Source organism: Telopea speciosissima, chromosome 1, assembly GCF_018873765.1.
Source record: "Telopea speciosissima isolate NSW1024214 ecotype Mountain lineage chromosome 1, Tspe_v1, whole genome shotgun sequence".
Classification (NCBI taxonomy): Eukaryota; Viridiplantae; Streptophyta; class Magnoliopsida; order Proteales; family Proteaceae; genus Telopea; species Telopea speciosissima.
The window spans coordinates 40,793,033-40,809,341 of record NC_057916.1 but is presented as its reverse complement, the minus strand read 5'-3'; the positions used below and the strand labels follow the sequence as shown (position 1 = coordinate 40,809,341).

The 16,309-nt window shown below is 39.8% G+C and overlaps 1 long non-coding RNA gene across 1 annotated transcript; it reads right to left on the bottom strand.

The window, feature by feature from the left end:
* Window positions 1-8,835: 8,835 nt before the first annotated feature.
* LOC122647426 lies at window positions 8,836-15,572 on the bottom strand. Its single transcript, XR_006330888.1, has 3 exons — window positions 15,561-15,572; window positions 14,026-14,029; window positions 8,836-8,969 (listed from the first exon to the last, which is right to left on the bottom strand). It is a non-coding gene; the product is annotated as an uncharacterized LOC122647426 (long non-coding RNA).
* Between the last annotated feature and the right edge of the window lie 737 nt (window positions 15,573-16,309).

Here is a 16,309-nt window from a genome sequence, read left to right as displayed (position 1 = left end):
TAACAATGTTTGTATATGGTCAAAGAGGTTTTGATGCTTCTTTTGCATATGAATCTTTATTTTGTCCACATCTACTAGGAGGGTAATAGAGTGACATATGGTTTAGCTGATTTTGCTTGTGCACACAATGTCCTTTTTTCCTATGATTCATTTTTGTTTATATTTTTGAATTGTGGCAATTTTTATATGAAGATAAATTCAGATCTGTTGTTATTATCTTGGTTTAAACAATTATTATTCTTTATTTATTATTTTTTTTTTATCAAAACAATTATTTTTCTTTATTTATTTGTTGTGGGGGTTGAGGGAGGTGAAGGCTGCGTTTGGTATGCATTCTGGGTTATTCATATTCTCAGATGATAAAAATATTTGTTTTTATCATCCGAGAATGCAAAATTGACCTAGAATGCATTCCAAGAATGCATACCGAACACAGACGAAGTGTGAAAAGTATGAATATTAATACTTTTATGTTGAGTAACGGGTAACGGGTAACGGGTAAGGCTAGATGTTTCCCGCCTTCCTATAATGTAGATTTTCCACAAACTACACAAATGAAAAGACAAATAATAATCTTTTTACAATAAGCTAAAATCTTAACCTTCTAATTTCCTATTGGGCAATAGATAAATGGAAATAAATTCCTTACCTGATGAACAAGAATTCGAAATGTATATGTCGGTTCACCGCCATACTATGAAATTGGTTGAATTGGAGTGCCTAAGGGATAGTTAGTATTAACTTGTACAAAACCTGGACACATAATACTATAACACCCAGTTCTAGGGGAACCATCCACCTGTTAACAATTGAAAACCAAAAGAAATAGAAAAGTTAACAAATTATACACTAGTTCAATAACTAATTTTTATTATAAATAAGTGGGAGGTTTGAGTAATTAAAGAAGAAGAAGAAGTAATTTTGGAAACATACACTCCAAAGTGCAAATGATTGTGTCAGATTATCCTTGTATAAAATTGGATTTACCTGATAAACAACATGAAAATTAGGAAATTTAAGAGAAAATAATTACTCTATACAATGATAATTCAAAAGTTTAAATAATCCCAATGTAAAAAGGATAAAGTTTTACAATAGTTGGTTGGACTAAAATGAATAAGTATAAGAAATTGTGTGATATTTACATTTGTTACTATTGTTGCGATTATGGGGCCGTCTTTTGGGAATGCAGAGCTTACTAGGGGTGCGACTTATGTAGAGCACATGGGGAAGGCGGTTTTGGCCGGTGAGCTTGCACTAGGGGTAAATCTTGGGGGTTTCCTTGGTTTCCCGGTGTTGCACCATCAAGCCCAGGAGGCAGCGGGTCTTCCAAAGTCTTTCATTTCTGTAGTAAGATCTACACTGCCGGAGGTTGTGAGTCTACCCTCGCCGGTGCGCGATGGATCACTAATGAGAATCAAGATCCCCCAAGCAGCGTATGTAGTGCAACTGGAAAAGCTTAGGCTACGTTTGGTAACGGTCTGAAGAACGTTCTTTGCCCTTTTTTTGTTCTTTAAGAACGAAAAAACATGAAATTGTATTTGGGTTGCCGGTTCATTTTTTTGGTCTTTTAGAACGAACCGGAGGGAATCTTCATTAAAAGACCGTTCTTTACAGACCGTCTCAAACACGGTCTGTAAAGAACGAGAACAAATAATGCCAGCAACTATCGAGGAAAACCCGTGATTTCTTGGCGTTTGAGTTTGAAGTTCAGAGGGCTCTCTTGCGATCAACTGTGGACTTCATCTTCGACATCACCTCTCTCATTGGGAGACCCCTGCTGCAACCCTAGCCTATTCAAACGCCTCTCATTTTATGATGCTCCTCCCTCTCGCTACCGATTGTTCAAATCCCTCTTTCCTCTTTTGTATCTCCTTCAAATAACCCTGGTTTCTCAATAGAGCTCTGATGAGCACATTTATGTGTGAAATCTTAGGGCATAAAGCATACATTTTACCACAATGGACAGAGTTACTCGGTGTTTTCTTGTGCTTTTCAGGTTTTAGGTGAATTCTTGTGAAAATGGAGGAGATGATGCTAAGAAAATGTTTTTAAGCTGTTTAAAGTAGTTAATGGCTTGGATACGTAGCCCATCGAGTCAGCTTCGCAATGGTTCAAACGGCACTTGATTCCGAGTTGAAACGAAGAAGTTACGGTCGTTTCCGTAACGAAGCACGAAAATGGTCTATAGGGGTTTATTTGTAATTATTGATAGTCGGCCGGGGACAAAGTGAAGCAAAAGTTTGGATTTCAGGGGCCTTATTGCAATAGCCAGAAGTTATATTTCCTGTACCCGAAAGATTCCATTTGGAGGGCTCTGGACAGTCCAACTTCAACTTGAGATATCTTGGGCTCCCGAACTCCAAATTGGACGAAATTTGGGTCTATTTTGGGTGATTTTTTGCAAGGAACACAATGGTGAGGCCTATATAAACACCCCATGCTCCACGTTTTCTGAAGGACAGAATGGGTATTTTATTTATTCTTGAAGGAATCCTAGTCATCACCCTTACTCTCTCTCTCCTCCAACTTCTCAAGGGCACTTCTGGAATTCTACTTGGGATAGATTTATTTTGAAAGATATTCTCTCACATATGGAAAGTTGAAAAGTCAAAGATGCTTTGATTTTATTGCTTGGAGAAGATATCTACAAAGAAAAGGAAACACAAGTTAGAATTAGAAATTTACTTTTCTAAAAATAGAAGGTCTATGTAAATAATCTTCTTCTTCTTCTTTTCTATTTTTTTCTTTTTTTCTTAGGATTCAAGGCATTGTAAAAGAGGAAGGAGAAGAGAATATTCTCTTTTCTTAGGGAATATTTCTCCTACACTTTCCCCTTCTCTCTTCTCCTCTCTTCCCCTATAAATACCCCTTGCCCTTTGGGTTGTAAGAAGTGAGTTTTTTAGTTCAGTTTTTTAGTTAGTTTCTAGTTCAATTTTAATTCAGTTTTTTAGTGTAATTTTTACTTCATTCACTTAGTGAAATTTTCTCTTCTTTTCCTATTTTTGGCTTAAGTTCTTAGTTTTGATTTCAAGTTCTTAATTTTGATTTCATAAGTCTAGTTTAATGGTTGTAATAGTTTTAGTTTAAAGCTTCCTAGTCTAAGTTCCTATGTTGATGACAAGACATGGAGATTTAGAAGAGGAAACCATGGTAAGTTTATTCAAGTATTCAAGCACATCAAGGTATCTCATTCTCTAAACCCTTAATCTCATTCTCCCTTTCCTCTATCTCTCTCTATCTTCTTCTTCTTCTCCCTCTATTTCTTTTATTTTTTTTATATGGTTGTGGTATGTGGATGCACTTTTATTCTCTTATTTCTTTTTATGTGATTATGAAGTGTGGCTGCGTTTTTGTTATTCCTTTCAATTCGCTTTAGTTTGATAGGTTAGATGCTCATGTGTTAGGACGCCAATTTAATCCTTTAATTTTGTTAGATGCTTATGAGTTAGGATGCATTAATTTTCATTAGTTTAATTAGTTTAATTTAACATTTTAATTTGGTTCACTTTGCATTACTTTTAAGTTAATTAAATAGAGTGGCGTATATCTCCTCGTGTTCGACCCGTAGCTACGATTGACCCGTACGCTTGCGGTATTATTTTAACTCAAACAAGTTTTTGGCGCCGTTGCCGGGGAGATTATTGACCACTTTATTTTTTTTTTTATTTTTAAGTAATTCGAAGTGCTTTAGTTTCTTCTCTTTCTCCTCTTTCTTTTTAAAAAAAACAAAAAAAAAATTTTGAAAACCTCCTCTTGTTTCTTTTCTGTTTCAATAGTATGCGCCCAATCTAAAGTCCTTCATATGTCCAAACCCAACCAATCTTGGTGCCCCTTGATTCGTTGGGTGGTTTGGATTGGCATGTGACTTATCTTTGGAGGTGACCACTCTTGATAACAGGAAAGCGACATAGTGAGAGCGTTGGAAACATAAACGTATAGTAGTCCTCCACCCTACATCAGAATCCATTTGGAGTCGCCCGTAGGTGGCTCGTGAAGACTATACAGGTTCCTTTGCTGTCAACCTATATGGCAACCTTACAGCTTTGGAACCATTGTTTCGATTTCTGAGGGATAGATGCACTATCTACCTTGGGCTCCCTCTTGTTTTTAGTATTTTTTTTTTCTTCTAGTCTTTTATTTTTCTTTAAACTTTTTTTTTTTTATGGGAGACCTCAATTTGGGATAGGTGGTTAATTTAGAATAATGGGAGATACACTTCCAAATAAGACTTTGGGGGAAAGATGGACCTATGCTAAGGCAACCATGATTTTGGAGGAAATGTTTAAACAGGTTAGGGAAGCCAAAAGTAGTGAGAGAGAGAACAATTTTGCACCACCGCAGTACAATTTTGCTCCCCAACCCAACTATGGGCTTTCGAGAAATTTTGATTGGTCACATCCCCAGACTATCCATGTTATGGAAGGATGCCCTAATCTTTATGAGGGTAGCAATGGTAATGAGAATGTGAGTCCTCAATTTCAATATAATTCTTTTGACACTTACAATCACGGGTGGAGTGATCATCCTTATTTCTCGTGGGATCAATGGAATAACCAAGCTGGACCACCCAATTCCCAATATCATGGTCAGTTTGGTCCTCCAATGCCCAACCCTCCATTAGATCTCAATGTGCCACCTCTCCTTGAACCATACCACCAACCCCCTGAATTTCAGAACATGGGTGAGGAGGCCAGACTGAATGAACTTGAGAAATACATAGATCTTCTCACAACAAGCCAAAATACCATGGAGAAGCAACTCTCTCAACTGATCACCATGGTGCAGGAGGAGGAAATGGGTACATTACCTAGTCAGCCTGAACCTAGTCTATGTTACCAGATTCCTGTTCAGAATGAACCACTCCATCCCCAATTTAATGATATTGAAAGTCCACCACCCCAATTTGAGGTTAATGAGAGTCACTCCCAACAAAATGCTTCTCATGACAATTTATTTGTTGAGATTGAGTCTCCTAAAGATATTAGTGAAGCGAGGTTTGATGAGCTACCTGGGGAAGTCCACCTTTTGCCTGAAATTTCTGATTTTAGTGAGCCTAGTGAATTTATTGATTTAGAATCAGATTTTCATGATAACATAGAAAGTCAAGAAATTCGATCTCCCCCTCTCTCTTTGAAAAACTTAGATAATTGTCATTTTGAGGATTTCATTGTCTCACATGTTGATTTGTCCAAACCTCCTAGGTTTGACGATTTTATTGAGGAGGACAATGTCAGTCATAATGTCTTTCAAGCATATTTCCATGATCCTTATTTGGCAAACCAAGTTATGCAAAGAACGTTTAGTTGTCTTGCTAGGATTGATTTGAGTAAATCTCCAATTTTTGATGATTATTTAGATGAGGTTATTCATAATCCCTTTTATGCTTATTGTGATCCGTTTTTGATTGGTTTTTCAAAGAATTATTGGTGTTCTACATTGCAAACGGGAGAGGAGGGACGGATTTATGGCCTGAATTTTAATGCCTTCATTTTCCACTGTCCCATGAGGATAGATTTTTCTATTGGATATTTCTCAGTTGTTCTTAACTTTCATATTATTTCTCGCTTTACTAAAATTCATGGTCGAGTGTTTTCTGGGTCTGAAGCTATTTCTCCATTTACTGGCCATGGATTGAGATTTCTATTGCTGCTCCTAGCACTTTTTGTAGCGCTCATGACTCTTCATGATCCTCTTTGTTGATTATATCTGGTAAGCCCCTTCATCTCCTCCCATGTCCTTATTTTTTTTCTTTTATGCATGCATTGAGGACACTGCATGAATTAAGTGTGGGGGGGATGTTGGGCTTAATTGGTGAATTTTGATTGTGGCAATAGTTTGGTTTTATGCATGTCTCTTTGATTGCAAAACGAGAGAGAAAGGGAATTAGGTGTCCTAGCATGCGAAATAATAAAAAATCCCTTTTCAAGGACGGTGGTTGGTTTGTATCCGGTGAGAGTGATTGAATTGGAAAATATGAGCATTATTTCATTTGATGGTTAGATTTCTCTATGTATTTTATGGACCCTTTGATCTTTTGGCTAGTAGTTGAGACCAATTTGTTTGTGACAAGGCAAGGCATGAAAGTGAATGAAAAAAAAAAAAAAAAAAAGAAAGGAAGGTGGAATTCCTTGGGACTAGACAGAACCTGCCTCATGAAGCGGGGTGACTTGATCAAAATTCCTTGGAAGGAAACTCAAAAAAAAAAAAAAAAAACTCTTGCATCAATGTCTCAATGTCTTATGGATATATGCAAAAAGCAAAGCTACCAAGTATTTGGGTGTCTGGTGTATGCTCCACCATGTCATTCAGGGAATAGTAGTGGAGTAGAAAAAGAGTTTGTTGTTGAGAAAGAAAAAAAAGCTTTTGCCTTAATGCCTGAAAAAGAAAGTATGGTCAACAATACTCAATGCCTAAGTCTTTGGTTCCATCGATGCTATGGGGGGGTTTACTTGAAGGTGAGTAGTGTTCAGAAAATATGAGGAGATCCCCTGAACTTGATGCATACTTGTTACTTGAATTGATGTGGGGTGATAAAATTCAAGTGTGGGGGAACCTTTGGCTCCTTGATCTTTAGTTGAACACTTTTTGGGATTATGTGCACTGTCCTACTTATGCTATGATTAAAATTTGCAGCATTCATTTACAATTGAATTTTGGGTGTATATTCACTGCAAACACCCACGAGACACAACTCGTCCACTAGGGGTAACCTAGGGGTTCAAAGGCTTGTTGCATATGCTAAGTGCAACCGTGATTCCTACGAAAGTGAGTTAGGATTTTCTGCATTCTAGGTTAGTTTTTCTTTTGCTTTACTTGAGGACAAGTAACGTTCAAGTGTGGGGGAATCTGATGAGCACATTTATGTGTGAAATCTTAGGGCATAAAGCATACATTTTACCACAACGGACAGAGTTACTCGGTGTTTTCTTGTGCTTTTCAGGTTTTAGGTGAATTCTTGTGAAAATGGAGGAGATGATGCTAAGAAAATGTTTTTAAGCTGTTTAAAGGTGTTAATGGCTTGGATGCGTAGCCCATCGAGTCAGCTTCGCAATGGTTCAAACGGCACTTGATTCCGAGTTGAAACGAAGAAGTTACGGCCGTTTCCGTAACGAAGCACGAAAATGGTCTATAGGGGTTTATTTATAATTATTGATAGTCGGCCGGGGACAAAGTGAAGCAAAAGTTTAGATTTCAGGGGCCTTATTGCAATAGCCAGAAGTTATATTTCCTGTACCCGAAAGATTCCATTTGGAGGGCTCTGGACAGTCCAACTTCAACTTGAGATATCTTGGGCTCCCAAACTCTAAATTGGACGAAATTTGGGTCTATTTTGGGTGCTTTTTTGCAAGGAACACAATGGTGAGGCCTATATAAACATCCCATGCTCCACGTTTTCTGAAGGACAGAATGGGTATTTTATTTATTCTTGAAGGAATCCTAGTCATCACCCTTACTCTCTCTCTCCTCCAACTTCTCAAGGGCACTTCTGGAATTCTACTTGGGATAGATTTATTTTGAAAGATATTCTCTCACATATGGAAAGTTGAAAAGTCAAAGATGCTTTGATTTTATTGCTTGGAGAAGATATCTACAAAGAAAAGGAAACACAAGTTAGAATTAGAAATTTACTTTTCTAAAAATAGAAGGTCTATGTAAATAATCTTCTCTTCTTCTTCTTTCTATTTTTTTCTTTTTTTCTTAGGATTCAAGGCATTGTAAAAGAGGAAGGAGAAGAGAATATTCTCTTTTCTTAGGGAATATTTCTCCTACACTTTCCCCTTCTCTCTTCTCCTCTCTTCCCCTATAAATACCCCTTGCCCTTTGGGTTGTAAGAAGTGAGTTTTTTAGTTCAGTTTTTTAGTTAGTTTCTAGTTCAATTTTAATTCAGTTTTTTAGTGTAATTTTTACTTCATTCACTTAGTGAAATTTTCTCTTCTTTTCCTATTTTTGGCTTAAGTTCTTAGTTTTGATTTCAAGTTCTTAATTTTGATTTCATAAGTCTAGTTTAATGGTTGTAATAGTTTTAGTTTAAAGCTTCCTAGTCTAAGTTCCTATGTTGATGACAAGACATGGAGATTTAGAAGAGGAAACCATGGTAAGTTTATTCAAGTATTCAAGCACATCAAGGTATCTCATTCTCTAAACCCTTAATCTCATTCTCCCTTTCCTCTATCTCTCTCTATCTTCTTCTTCTTCTCCCTCTATTTCTTTTATTTTTTTTATATGGTTGTGGTATGTGGATGCACTTTTATTCTCTTATTTCTTTTTATGTGATTATGAAGTGTGGCTGCGTTTTTGTTATTCCTTTCAATTCGCTTTAGTTTGATAGGTTAGATGCTCATGTGTTAGGACGCCAATTTAATCCTTTAATTTTGTTAGATGCTTATGAGTTAGGATGCATTAATTTTCATTAGTTTAATTAGTTTAATTTAACATTTTAATTTGGTTCACTTTGCATTACTTTTAAGTTAATTAAATAGGGTGGCGTATATCTCCTCGTGTTCGACCCGTAGCTACGATTGACCCGTACGCTTGCGGTATTATTTTAACTCAAACAAGCTCTGCAAAATTTCTTTGTTTGATATTTGACAATGGCTGGAAGGGGAAAATCTCTTGGCTCATGAGCGGCGAAGAAGGCTATAGAATGGTGCCGGTGCTCCTGTGTATCTTGCTGCTATTCTTGAATACCTCATAGCAGAGGTGGGTTTCGAATTTCCCCTATTTATCTATTAGGGTTTCTTTCCTATCTATGGGTTAGGGTTTAATTCATAGCAGAGGTGGGTTTCAAATGTCCCCTATTCAATTGGCGGTAAGGAACGATGAAGAATTGAGCAAGTTGCTTGGTGCTGTTACAATATCCAACGGTGACGTGATGCCTAACATTCACAATCTCTTGTTGCCAAAGAAGACTGGTAACGGTTCGTCAAAGTCCATTGCTGCTGATGACGACAGTTAAATAATCGCTGCTTTTGGTAGAAGATCAATTGAAGTCAGAAGAATGGAAACATGCAGGGAGGAAGTGGTTGCTGTTAGATTCTAATTCTTTGTTATCTTTTAACCCTTTTTAATGATAGAAACTTGTTGTGTAGTGGGTTTTCCTTGTATAAATTCTTGGGTTGTCTTTTTTCTGAGTTCAAGAACGTAGATGAGTTCAAATGGATGTAATATCTTGTGAATTTTGAAATAATTTGGATCCTTTTCTATTTTTTGTATTTAGTTTCATTTATATCTCGTTTTCAATTAGAGTAATGGAGGCTGAAATGGTTGCAGTCTTTGAAAAATAATTTAGGATGGTTCATAAGCAGATTGCTTACTAGTAAAATGGGTTCTATGATTCACCATTGGGACTGCAAATCTGAACTCAGATCATTCAACTAGCCTTGATACTTAAGGGGTTTATTCTTTAAGGGGGTTTCTTCTCTCATTTTTTCCCTTTCTTGCGAGTCTAAACTTCTTCCTCAGGTTACCTCTGTTTCTTCCTCATGTTTTTCCCTGTTTCTAGCTTGCTCACAGTGAATCATATTCTGATCTGGGTGATAGTTGTAATCCTACAGTAGTGGGTTGATTTCTCTCTGACCTAGCCCTTGCACCTTGAGATCCTTATCAAAGGGCTTCCAAATATGGGATAGTTCCTAGAGTTTCAGATCTGGAAAGCTCACTTTTGTTTGAGTTACAAACTAGCGGCACTAGCCACTATCACTGGTTGTGACTGTACCATGCATCTTCAACTTTGGGAGTTTGTCTTAGGACTGGTGCATAAATAAAATGTTGGGGTAGTGTGGATTCAATAGGGGTAAGGGTTACAAACCTGTTCATGATCTTCCATGAGATGGGTGACCTTGTTTGAGGAGCTGAATCGATTTGAAAGGTTGTTGCCCCTGCTGGTTTGTTTTCTACAATGACCTAAGGTTGGTAAGAGAGAAAATGGGTTGACAAGTATTTTTTGGTCTTAATATAGATGAGGATGGTATTATTATAATTAATATCAAATTGGGAAGAATAGGTTTTACCAAACATCATTTTCGTTTTGAACACGTTCTTGAGACCGTTACCAAACGATCATTTTCAGTCTCAGAACGTCGTTCTAGACGAAGAATGCAAAAGAACGTTCTTAGTCAAGAACGGGCATTCTTTGTTCAGACCGTTACCAAACGCAGCCTTAGGTTCTCACTTCTGGGGAGGATGAACTTCCGGTTTACTTCGATGGATAGGCTTCGAGAGGCCGCTAGGGGCTGGGGACTGAAGGAGGGAGTTCTCATGAAGTCTCTTGGCAAGGGTTTTGTTATCTTTAGTTTCCTCAACGAGGAGGAAACGACAAACGTTTGGAGGCGAAGTCCGTTTCGAGTAGATGGCTAGTTGTTGAGATTCCAGCAATGAAGGAAAGATTTCAAGGTTGATGATCAAGCCACCACTCACAGGCTAACCTGGATTTGCATACCAAAACTAACACAGGAATACTGACATGAAGATGTCTTGCTATCAAATGCAAAGGCAGTAGGGAGGCCTATTGCGATCGATAAAAGAACAAAAGATTCATTCTACGGACACTTTGCACGGGAATGCGTGGACATTGATGACACGATCACCTATGTTGAAGAGGTCTACGTCGAGAGAGAACAGGAAGGCTCTTCAGAGATGTTCGTTTTCAAGCAATCTGTGGTCTTCGAGGATCCTCCGTCCCGATGCTCGGTATGTCGCCGTTATGGGCATCGGGGGGATTCTTGCAAGGACCAAGTGAAAGGCAAACCCGCAGAGGGTGAAATCCCAGGTGCGGTTTATGTGGATACACAGGACCATACTAGGTGTCAACAGAGGGTGTGGCGCCCAAGGCCTGCTCCGGTCGGGTCGACGGAGGTTCAGATTGCTGGGGACGAAGGTCTTTCCATTTTGGAAAGGGCGGCACACGTGGCAGTATCAGCGGCTAACATCTAGGGAGCAGGCTGTTTGGGGGAGGAAATCCAGGAGAAATCTAATAACAACCGTGTGCCACCTGGGCACGTATCCCTTTTCTCTAGAGCTTCAGATTCCCTCAACCGTGCAGTTGCAAGTTTAGAAGATCACGCAAGCAGCAGTTTCGATCTCCTCGATGATGTGGCGCCTGCGTCAGCAACTCGGCTTGACCCAACTGAGGTGGCAGCCCATCAAATTGATTCAAACCGGGTTGGTTCAATTTATCTATGGGAAGGAGACCAGTTAGATGTCGTTCTTTCTCCCATCTCCGTCTTAAGTCGAGACAACGGCTGAACGGCGGTGGTTGTGCATACAGAGCCTGCTCCAGAGGCCGAGCAAGGGGGTGCTGCCCAGTTCACGGAAGTCACTCATTACCGACAGGTACGGGGAAGCACATAGAGCGTGCAAATATCATCTCAGGGCCATGACGTCGTGGTAAAAATGCGACAGAGGTGGGACTAGTTGATGAGGGTTTGGCTGGTGACCAACATGAAGGCGCTCCAGCAGCGCGCAGTGCAATCCCATGCTCTCAGTGATTATGAAATGTTTCTTTTGGAATATAAGGGGGGTTGGGAACACAAGGGCACGTGCGCATCTAAAACTATTTGTTAACGAGAGTAAGCCAGATTTCCTGTGTTTAGTTGAGCCAAAGATTGGGACTATCAAGGGTATATATGTCTTTCTCTTTTAGAGAATGCACGTGACTAAAATCCTGGCTGAAGATCTCCACATGTGATATGGAATCCTACTAAGAATGGCAAGTCAATTCAGTTCCCACATGTGATATGGAAACCTCTTATGAATGGCAACTCAGTGAATCACTCGTTCTATACTTCTATATTTTATGTAATGTATTTCCATGTAAATCTATATTGGATCCTTTGTAATGTACTCCTATATAAACTCTCTTATTAGAGAGATCAATCAAGGAATGAAATTCAACTTACTAATTCCAACATGGTAATCAGAGCCACAACTCCAACTAGTGCCCTAATCCTCTAAATTTTTTTTTTCTCTACACCATGACAGAAGGTGCTCTCTCCTCCACGGTTGCCGGCGCCATCTCTTCCTCTTCCACTGAGTTGCCGAGCTTACCTTCCTTCCCTAATGCACATCATTACATCTCCATTAAATTAACATCGAAGAATTTTCTGTATTGGCAAACCTAGATAGAACCGTTTCATGATGACCTTGATCTATTTGGTCATGTTGATGGAACCAATGTCTGCCCCACCGATCCACCAGCTGCCGCTCATTGGCGGCGTCAAGACTCTATGATCCGCAGTCTTCTCCATGCCTCTCTCTGTGAAGAGGTCGTCTCTCTGGTGCTTGGTAAGTGTACTAGTCGTGAAATTTGGACCACACTCTGCACCACCTTCTCTGCTCCCTCTGAGAGTCGCATCATGTCCCTGTCCATGGTACTTCAAGACTTGGAACAGAAGCCCGATGAGTCTATTTCGCAGTTCACAACGTGCCAAGGCTACTGCGGCAGAACTTGCAGCATCTGGGCAACCTCTTTGCTCCACTCAGTCTAATCTCCATATCTTCAGGGGGCTCAAGGCAGAATTTCATCCTATGGTGTCGTCTTTACTTACACGCACGGAACCTATTGAGTATGATGATCTTCATACAATGCTCCTCAATCATGAGTTCCTCAATGGTTTGTTCTTGAACAAACTCTCTCACACTGAGTCTCCTGCTGCTGCCCCTACATCTCCATCGGCAAACACTGCTCAGTGCACGCCCATGCCTGGTGATTCCAGTGCTGCCCCAACTAACCGCGGTGGTCATGGTCGTGGTGGTAGAGGCTGTGGTGGTCAGCCCTATGGCCATTTTTGGTGCACCATATGCCGTCGCACAAATCATAGCACGGATCGATGTTTTTATCGACAACAACAAGGCTACCCCAATTTCCCTCAACCGTTCTACCCACCCACCGGCCCTTACCCTACCGCCCATTACACCTATCCCACCACCCTGCCTCCCTACGGCAATGCTAATCCACCACTACTGCCTACACCACCCCCCTCCCACTCGCTACCATGGTATCCCGATTCGGGTGCCACTCACCATGTAACCCCTGACCTTCACTCTCTCTCACAGTATGAAGAATACAATGGATCAGATCAACTTCATGTTGGTAATGGTAAGGGTTTGCCTAATTCACATCTTGGTCATTCATCTATTCCCACTACTTCTAATTGTTCTTTGTGTTTAAATAATATTCTGCATGTTCCTGTAATTTCTAAACATTTGCTTTCTATTCATCAATTTGTGCATGATACCAATGTCTATTTTGAGTTTCACTCATCTCATTTTCTTGTGAAGGATCAGATCACCAAGTCAATTCTACAGTCCGGTCCGAGTAAGGGTGGTCTTTATGAGTTGGATCTACCTTCTCCTCCATCTGCATATGCCGTTGTCTCTACTTCTCTTGATATGTGGCATCGTCGTCTTAGTCATCCTCATGAGTGTCTCCTCCGTTCCATGCTCCGCTTAAATAATTTGCCTTGCACTTCTTCTTGTTTTAGTTCTCTTTGTAGTGCTTGTCAGATGGGGAAAGCTAGTCGCCTGTCTTTACCTGTTACTGGTAGTCGTAGTTTATTTCCTTTGGACCTTGTTTTAGTGATGTTTGGGGGCCTTCCCCTACTGCCTCTTGTAATGGTCACCGTTATTACATTATTTTTGTGGATGATAATATTAAATACATTTGGTTTTATCCTCTTCTACGCAAGTCTAATGTTTTTACCATTTTTATTCAATTTAAAGCCCTTGTTGAAAGCCTATTTAAGCGTAAAATTAAGTCAGTTCAGACAGACTGGGGTGGGGAGTTTTGCACTCTTCCCTCCTTCTTTCTTCAATTGGGCATTTCTCATCGCTTGTCTGCACCTCATACCCATGAACAGCAGGGCAGTGTTGAGCGCCACCATTGTCACATAATTGAGACTGGGCTGACACTCCTTGCTTAAAGCAATGTTCCAAGAATTTATTGGCATTATGCTTGTGAAGCTACTGTCTTTCTCATCAACAAGATGCCATCTTCGGTCTCCAATGGTGTTTCCCCTTTTCAACTTGTCTTTCACAAGGTTCCTGACTATTCCTTTTTATGTGTGTTTGGTTGTCTGTGTTTTCCCTACCTTCATCCTTACAACCATCATAAGATGGATTTTAGGTCTTCTCCCCTGTGTCTTTCTCGGTTATAGTCCTCCCCATCATGCTTATCGCTGCTTTAATCCATCTATTGGTCGCTTCGTCATCGCCCATCATGTTCAGTTTGATGAAACCGTTTTTCCTTTCTCTACATCCATTCTTGGTCCACCACCACCCACGGCTTCTCCTCCTACTCATCCGTGGGGTGCTACACCTGTTCGGTTACCTCCAAATGGTTCCCATGGCACTCCCTTACCATGCCAACCATCACCACCGACATCGCCTTCCCCACTCCCTACCCCGCTGCCCCAAGGCACCCCTCCCCACTCCCCATTACCCCTGCCGAACCTCTCACCAACACCCTCGCCTCCTTCCCTGCCGGCCAAGTACCGCCCTCTCCAAGATATCTATGCCACCACCCAACCGATTAACACTCGTTCTCGTGCTTTGATGGTTACTAGTGCTACTGATGTCTCTGTTGAGCCTACTTGTTTTACACAAGCCTCTAAGGTTTTGGAGTAGCGTGCGGCTATGTCTGAGGAATTTAATGCTTTGATCCACAATGGTACTTGGAGATTGGTCCCTCCTGCACCCCACCAAAATCTCATAGGGTGCAAGTGGGTGTTCCGTATTAAACGAAAGGCAGATGGCACTCTTGAGCGTTATAAGGGTTGGTTGGTTGCTAAGGAGTTTCATCAACAATAGGGTCATGATTATGGTGAGACCTTCAGCCCCGTAGTTAAACCCACCACCATTCGCAGTGTTATCTCTATTGCAATTTCTCAGGGCTGGCCCATTCGTCAGTTGGACGTCCACAATGCCTTCCTCCATGGCCGGCTTGAAGAGGAGGTTTATATGTCCCAACCTCCTGGCTTTGTGGACTCCAACCATCCTCATTATGTATGCAAGCTTGAGCGTTCCCTCTATGGTCTCTAGCAGGCCCTGCATGCGTGGTTCCAATGCCTCTCTGAATTTCTTCTACAGCTTGGTTTCCATGGCTCCAAGATGAACACTTCTCTGTTCATAAGTCGCTTTGGTCACCAGATCTGTTATATTCTTATTTATGTGGATGATATATTGTTCACAAGCAATGACATATGATATTCACGACATGGACTTAAATATGGAATAATTTGAAAGGTAGGGGTGTGCATGAAATTATCAAGGGGTGCGTGTGGAATAGTCAGAATCTTAGGGGGGCATGCGGAATTTTTTAACTATTTAGGGGGTGCATGTGTATTTAACCCTTCTTTTATTAATGACTTGGATGAACTTAAAACATTTGATTCAACACAGTTCCACTCCTTTGGAAATTTATATCCAACTGTATCACTCCCTATTAAAACTCCTAGAAAAATGACATTCTATGATCACCAATAATCTACTATATTCATCTATACCACAATTTCAAATGCTCTTTGTTTTGTATTTTTATTTCATTCATTAATATACATGACCTTTTAGCGGGAAAAATTCTCTTTGATACCATAGTTTATCCCCCCTAATAAACATAGATTATATAAAATATAATTACACCAATTACATTTGTATGAATACCAGGAAGCATGTTTTCTATATTAAATTATTTATTCCTGTTCTACATCAAGTTAGAATCAACTATTGGAGAGGAACCATACTATGCTTTGCTCTGACTTAATTTTTTTTTATTGATGTATATGTTATGGGAGAAGGATAGGCACACTTCTCCCGTAAAGCACCAATAGGGGTACGGGACGGGGCATCATGCAGGAGGGACATGGGGTCAGTTCAAAGGGTATAGAGAGAGAGAGAGAGAGAGAGAGAGAGAGAGAGAGAGAGAGAGAGAGAGCATTTTTCATTTCTATAAACATTGTTTAATTGTCACATGTCATAGTGGCTCTCGCAAATATATACAACAAAAAAAGTTCTCACTTTTACTAATTATGTTGTTTCTTAGAATTTCTTTGGAATAACTGTAGTAGTTAATTTTAAATTTTTTGATAGATATGTTGTAGTTACAAGTTCTAATTCTTTCTTATTTAATTTGAAATAATTATATTATATGTTAACTATTTGGAAATTTATTAATCATTTCAAAGTGTTTACTTAACAGATGAAACCTAGTTCTTTCCCAAAAGGAACTACTTCTTTTCGAAAAACAATGCTAGATAATGCTGCATCACATATTATACCTTTATGAGATAGTCACACAAATGAAGGATGTCTA